The following is a 7,496-nucleotide window of genomic DNA, read 5'->3' on the forward strand; positions in this document are numbered from 1 at the left end:
GTAGTGTCTGTACTAGCCAGCAGCTTTTCAAAACACATCATCTCTCCATTGGAAATCTTACAGGAAGGAAAGGAAATCTCCTCCAGCAATTGAGACTTGTGTGGCTCAGCTAAGCAGCTGTGGAGAACATCTGTATCTGTGGGAGCTGGGTGTCTGATCACGCAGTTGTTGCTGCAGTGCCCAGCAGCAGTGTCCCACCAGCCAGGCACACAGTGTGGCACTTGGGGCCATGTGGCAGAGACCCTGCTTTGGGCTGGGAGCCTGGGAACCCGCAGGACACTGGGGAACCTGCGGCACAGCTCCAAGGCTCTGCCTTGCTTGGTGAGCACAAACCCGAAGCAGCCAGGCCAGGCAGACTGCTGGGTCATCTGGCACAAAGGATCCCAAAACCAGGGAGGGAGCAGGGCTGCCCTGCAAACGCCTGGACCCTGGGCTGCCAGCGGAGGAGCAGCGGCTGGGACAGCCTCAGGTGGGAGCAGTGCTGGAGCTGCTGCTGCTGCTGCAGCCGGCTGTGGCAATGTTGGTCACGGGCTGCAAAGGAGCGCAAGGAAAGGGAAAGGTGGAAAGGAAAACTGGGCTGGCACTCCTTTGAAAGCAACAAAACAGAAAAACAACAGGCAGCTGTGGGGTAAAAAGTTCAGCGTTTACCCCTGGAGGTGTAGACAGAGCTGCAGTGAAGCCCGTGCAGCAAAAGGGAGGTGACAGCAAAGGGCAGGTGACAGCAAAGGGCATCAGCCTCACTTACCTTTGCATTCCCCGAAAGATTTCCTCTGTAGCAACTCACGGGACCTGTTAATGTCAGGCGAAACTGTGCCTCTATTTAGTGCTTCCTGGTAACTTTTCTTAGCCTACTGTTCAAGGTCTCATGAAGCTTTTTTTTTTCAGAAGGAAACTTGTGTCTTTCACAAATGCAAATTCCTGAGCTGACTAATGCAGTCACACCTACTACACATGCAGTAACTCACCAGGCTCCAGTAATTGTGGCACTGGCTTAAAATCATGGGGTCCTTTTGGTTTTGTTTTAAGGTTCAGAAAACATCTTCTTTGTCTTTGTCTTTTAAGTTTTGCAGACATTAATCATGTCAAGAAGCCTGCTGATTTTTGACCATATATATTTCTAAACTAAAACTATACGATTCTTGCATAATACCAGGTCAGCATGAACTGTTGAGCGTGTTTTAATCAAGCGTCATGGGAACGGTTGATGCTGGTGCTTGTGGTTGAAATCTGAGCAAAGAAAAAGCTCTACCACTATACACAGCAAGCAGTGCACCAGATGGGCATGGAGTTATTTTCCATCCCTGAAGTAGCTGCAATTTAAATGCCTTTCTTAGCAGCTCTTTGCCTGCAGCTGTGTTAGGCACAAGCAGAGGTATCCCCACGCCGCACTGAGACTTAACTCCCATCTCATCTGGCTTTGGCTCTGTCAAGTCAAACAAAGCTCTGAGCATATTAGCAAAGGTAGATTATTATTGACATATGTTAAATAATCACTGTTTACTTCTGTGTCCTTTCTGGGGCTCAGCTATGTTCAACCCCTACAAACATCTGATAAATCTCTTGAAGTAAATGTAACCTAATGAATCCTCATATAAACTTTTCTTCAGGCTTCTTGGTCTTAAATCATGTCTGGACAAGCAGCCAGGACTATTTGATTCTTTCAATGTATTTTGAATATAGGTCCATGCGTAGTTTCGTATCACATCAATGTAGTGAGTATTTTGCTGAGAGGAAACACTGACCAGCTTTCTGCTCCAAGTTTGCACACGGAAATGTTTTACAAGAGTATATTGACCTGATTTTCAGATATAGAAAATGCAAATCTCTGATATGCTTTCAATAAATTTTTCAGCAATGCAGGTTGCAATGAAAACATGAACAGGTGCTATATGCATGCAAGCATACAAGCATCTGAAAAGTAAATATTTCCTTTTTAAAACAAAATTTACTATACTAGCTAGAGGTTTATTTTTGTCTTTTGAAAAATAAATCAGGTTTCTACCAGAAGAGTGAGAAAATGTCAAGACATTTCTCAAAGTTATATCAAAGGGGTCATGAGCAGTGTACACATTACAACAAAAACACTCCAGAGATTGTTTGTCACCCTATTCTGTTTTACAGCAGCATACAAAGTTTGGAGTGCTTCTTTAAACATCATTGTAAGGAGAAAAATATTGCCACCTGAGAAGCATGCAACGTGGATGTAATGTTTGTCAGCAGTCGTGCTTAAATATTTAGGGAAAGGAAGAAGAACCCAAAGAGTTCAAATGGGGTAGAATAATTTCTTACCTCCTTTGAACCTGAGGAGCTGCCAAATACACAGCTCCCAAAGGGTGACAGTCACCACACAACAGGTAACTCCAACTAAAATTCTGTCCTGGTGGAGTGAAGTCATGTTGTAGTGCAGGCTGTCTGCAATGCTGTGAAATGATTATTTTACATTCATACTTCTGTGATAAACCATTAACTACGCATATACTGATAAAACTTTAACCTTTTCTGTTTCACCTACAAAAAAAGAGTTTTGAAACTTCTGTGTTTATTATCTCTTGGGAACTGACTCTGGTCCTCAAAATAGATCTGCCCATACCCTAGAGGGAAGCAGGGGTACTGGCTGGCACAGAGTGAAAGTCAACACAGTCAAAGTGAAGAAGAAAATAGACTTATTTTAAGAATTAATTGGAATAAACACATCTTTTTTGTCATCAGCATTCAGTGGATGAATTCCCATTGTGTGAGTAGGGACACTACCTTGTTTTTACATGGTGTTTCTCACTAGTGAGGAAAGGAGATTTGTTTGGCTTCTTTAATTACCAAAGCATTTTCATCTCAGTTTAAAAAACAGGACTCAAAAACCTAATATGATATGACAAGGATATACAGAAATAGTGCAGTCAAAAAAAGGGGTTCTGTGATCTTAGGATGTGGTCCAATGGTCTAGCCATTAGATACTACTGGTACTGCTACTGCTGCTGCTACTGCTGCTGTTACTACTACAGACTACGATTCCTTTAACGCCTTACAGATTGTTATGATGTGTAAGGCATTATCAAGAATAAGAATGAGTAAGATAAGAGATGTATTTAATCTCTTTGGTGGCAATCAGCAAGGTATTCATAATAATACTCATACTCATATTCAAAATGTTGATAAGGAAAATAAAAAATATCTCTTATCAGGTGATTAAGACACTCTCTATGGAAGAAAGCACCTAAGGTCATAGGAGAGACTAGGGAAACGCACAAGGAAATAATTAAGATTACTTTTACAAATGGGAACACCAAAATTGTTAATGTGCTTCTTCAGATAGCCAAATGTCTTAATAGTCTGCTCACAGAGGTTAAAGACAGGCTGTGCCACCACACCAGTGACAGGTTGGTACAAGCCTTTAGGAGGGATGGGCTGCATGCTGTCCCTTTGGGCGCAGCTCTGTCCAGCTGTGGGGGAGTCTGCCTGCCTGTCTGTGGTAGCCCTGGTGTTAGAAGTGTGTTTCTTGTCCCAGATCTTTCCTCTCTCCATGTTATTCTCATTAGCATTGGAAACAGAAAAGGGAAAATATCCTCAGTGCTGGGACCAGCACAATGACGTGAGAAGGGTGCAGGGGCCATGGCACCCAGCTGATGGGCGAGAGTCCAAGGTGGGGAGGAAACAGCTGCCCCCGGCACCCAGGGGCCACCAGAGCCCTTTCCCTCCATAAGATGCCAAACTGCAGTTTGCCCCAAGGAGATTTCCAGGGAATGGGAGGCTCCATGAGAGGGGCAGACACGGGGCTCTGTGGGGCAGGGCAGCCGTGTGTGGGGCTGGGTGGAGGCTGGGGGCACAGCTCGAGGGCTGGCCCCAGTGTGCATCCCAATTCCCAGTCCTCCCGTGGGCTTGGAAGTACAGAGGGGCTGGCCAGACAAGCCCTGGGAGCCTGATGGCTGCATGGCCCAGCTCTCCCACTGCTGTCAAACTGTGAGCAGCAGCAATGCTCAGCTGGACAGAAACATCTCCTCCTCATTCTGCTCGAAGAGAATGCTTTGGACCCTTGAACATGTTAATTGCTTTACAGCCTCTTGCCATAAGCAGTTAAATGTTTGTTTTTCTGCTATTTAAAGAGACAAGAATGTAAAACTGGATCTGAGACACACATGAAGATGCTCATTCCTGAGCAGGACTCTTACAGACAAAGCAGAACCAAGTCTAATTTGGATCTAGAAGATTGAGAACCTGAGGCGCAGAACAGTTCAGTGACATTAAGTTAAGCTACATCCAGCTTGGCTAAAGTGAGTCTGAGGTTTGCAGTATATTAAAAGCATACCCAGCTTCTGAATCACAGGTCTGAGTCCTTTGCTAATAGAAATCCTGCTAGATGGTTGCAGATGTTTTTAAATGACAAAATAGGAAAGAAATTGTAATTCATTCTCATGGTTACTTACACTGCCTTTCCTGTTCAATGGAAATAGCATTGCTGCTTCTTTCCTTTACATGGCTAACATGATCATGGATGTCTTTGATCAGAATGTTGAGTTTAGATACAAGAAATACTAAGAGTCTGAAACTTTGGGTAGCAAGCCCAGCTTTGCAAATGGAAGACAGTTTGTCAGCTGGGAGGTTGCAGTAGGATTGTGAGCAAAACAGATTGTGAATTTCTAACTTCACATGAACATTTTATATAAAACACAGAGAAAAAAATTTGCATAAGGCAGCAAATGGCAAAACCAACACAAAGAATGAACACCTCTTAAAATAGAGTATACTTTTATTTATGAAAATATTAAATCATGTTTATATGATAGAATAATCAAACTGAAAAGAAACCTTAATGCTTGCAAATTTGTATCTGGGATGCAGCTGCAGGGAGATAAAATCGCTCTTGAGTGACTGGTTGTGTTTCTTCTGCTTTCCTCCGTTTCTTTTAAGCCTTAATTAGAGCCAGATGTTTCTTATTTCCTTTCTTTTTTGCTTTTAAGTGTGCACAAAGTGTGGTGCCAGCAGTAAACACCATCTTTGACTTTTTTTTTATGTCAACTGCATCTGAGTCAGTCACAAATCAGTAAAATTCCACCAAATCAGTGCAAGCTTTCACTCCTACTGTCATTCCCACTGGAAGCGGGAGATTGGCATTGCTGTTTCCTGCAGCACAGCAGTCATAAAAATCCCACCACATGTCTGAGAACCTTGCCCCTGGTAAATAACACTGGAGGTAGGCTGGAATGCTGTATACCATGAACACAGCTGCCCCTTCCATGCTCATAAGAGTGCTGGGACTGATTTCTTGTTGCTTAACTGCTATTCAGTTATATGGGTCTGCAGCCTGTTTTCCATTTCTTCTTTCTCCTCCTCAGGGAGGCAGTGGCTGGTAACCAGGGCATGTAGGCAAAACTATTTCTGCTCCAGTTTCATGCCCCTACTGTGCCATTGACCTCTTAGGTGCCATCTCTGGCAGAGGGTTTTGTCAGTAAATGGCAGAGGTCTATAGGTGGGAGCCTGCTTTCCAAAACAAATTGCAAAGTAGTATCGCTGTACTATTTATAATTATGGTTTTCATCTACTTTTTAAAATGTATTTTTGTTCTAAGAAGTGTATCAAATACAGAAATCCATGAACAGCAACAGCTACCTAGCAAAGAGATAGAAATTAGTGTTCAAAAAAAGTCATCTGAGGACAAGTTATGCCTTATTTGACAAATACTAGGTTTTTTACTCCCACATATTTTGAGTGAGCACATATTGTACCTAGAATAGATTTTAAGGACAAATTTTCCGGCAGTTTTCCAGTTGTCTTTCTCCCTTTTAACAGATGTGCTCTTTGTTGCTTAGTCCTTGGGAGTCAGGATCCCTTCTGCTACTGCACATGCTGAAGGGCTTTTTGGATAAAAAACTATTCTGTTTTCTTCCACCAACTTCTGTACCAGCAACTCCCACCCCAACTGCTGTAGTTTGGAGGAAGTGAAACATTCAGGGTGAGGGCATTAAGGTACCAGATCCACTGAAGAATTTTAGTGCCTAGGTTTTAAGGATGAGTGAACCTGGAGGATTCAGATTCCTTGCTGTCATATTTGCTCTTTGTTCATGCTATGTTTAGTTACAAGGGAAAAAAGTATTTATTTACAGAATATAGAACAAATATCACAGTTTCTAATGATGAGGTAGTACTGACCTTTCTTGAATTCAAGTGCAACTTGTTAAATGTCTGCACGTGTTATGAGGGTAACCTGTTTATCCCACCCCATCCTGTCCCATAAATGGGTATATTTTTCCCCCTGAAAACACAACAGACATCTTACATGAATAAATCAATTTTATTTAAATAAAATTACAGGTGTATTTTTTCTAGTATAAACTATCATATAGTTTTTCAAAGGCACCAATATTTTAAAATAATTTAAATTTTCTTGAGAGCAGCTTCCTTTTTCTGAGTGGTGTTTGTAAACTTGTCAGACTTCCCTCCCCTCATTCAACTCAGTCAATACCTGTTGCTTGTGAAATGATGAAGGCTGTACCTTTTTCATTGTAATAGATGCCCTACTCTTCCTGGACACCTCTTTTGAACACAGGAGAACAGGTCAGGTGTTCCATGTAGCAAAACCCCACTCTGAAACAGGGTGTTTCCTTCCTTTGTGGCACCACAAATTTCTCAGGCACAAAGCCCCACTATGACACTCACTTTGCATGTTCTGTAAGTGTTGAAAATTAAAAGAATGTTTCCTTGAGACTTCAGGATCTGTTTTTCCTTGCATTTCTTCAAGTTTGATAATGCAATGCCACCTTTTCTGGTGTGAGGAGAGAGCTTCTTGCACAAAGCCTGCCCTACAGTTCTGTGTCCCAGTCTGCATCAGCCTCCAGTTTGGTCTTCTTTAGTGGCGTCTTTGCAAAGCATGGTTGTACCAAAACCAGCAGACGTGTGTGACAGGCTTATTCATCCAGTTGTGTGAGCATTTACAGGAGATTCACAGCAGGGGCACAGAGGGAGCTGCAGGTGATAACTCTCAGCAGGCCAAATCCTGCTCAGGTTTTCTCCAAAGAAAACACCCAGCTCTGCAGCCACTGCTGGATGCAGGTAAGGACAGAGCCAGAGTCCCCAGGCAGAGGGCGGCACGGGAGGAACTGTGTTAGGCAGACACTCTCTGGCCAATGAGTTCAAGTACTGTCACTTTTTGCTTCTGTAAAAGCAGGGAGTTTTTTCCAAAGGAGATTTTGCTAAGCACCTTCCACATGCACAGCTCACCCATGAGGTTCACTTCATCAGCTGATTTTGGCTTACTGTGACAGACATTTGTAGTAATCCCCAAGTTCTTTTTGATGCATAACCATCGTCCTCTCTGCCCAGCACTGCAGAAGCTTTGTAGCCCAACCATTCTAACAGAAAAAAGAGTCTGCCCTTTAAAAAAATCCCCACAATTTCGAGATGACAGTGATGTGGTGCAATGAAGGTAAGACCGTAACAGGTATACATTTGGCAAATGTATCTCTGCTTCAATTAACAGGCAGGCTCCTCAGGGAAGCCATGGATCT

This window comes from Coloeus monedula (assembly GCF_965178545.1).
Source record: "Coloeus monedula genome assembly, chromosome: 3".
NCBI lineage: Eukaryota > Metazoa > Chordata > Aves > Passeriformes > Corvidae > Coloeus > Coloeus monedula.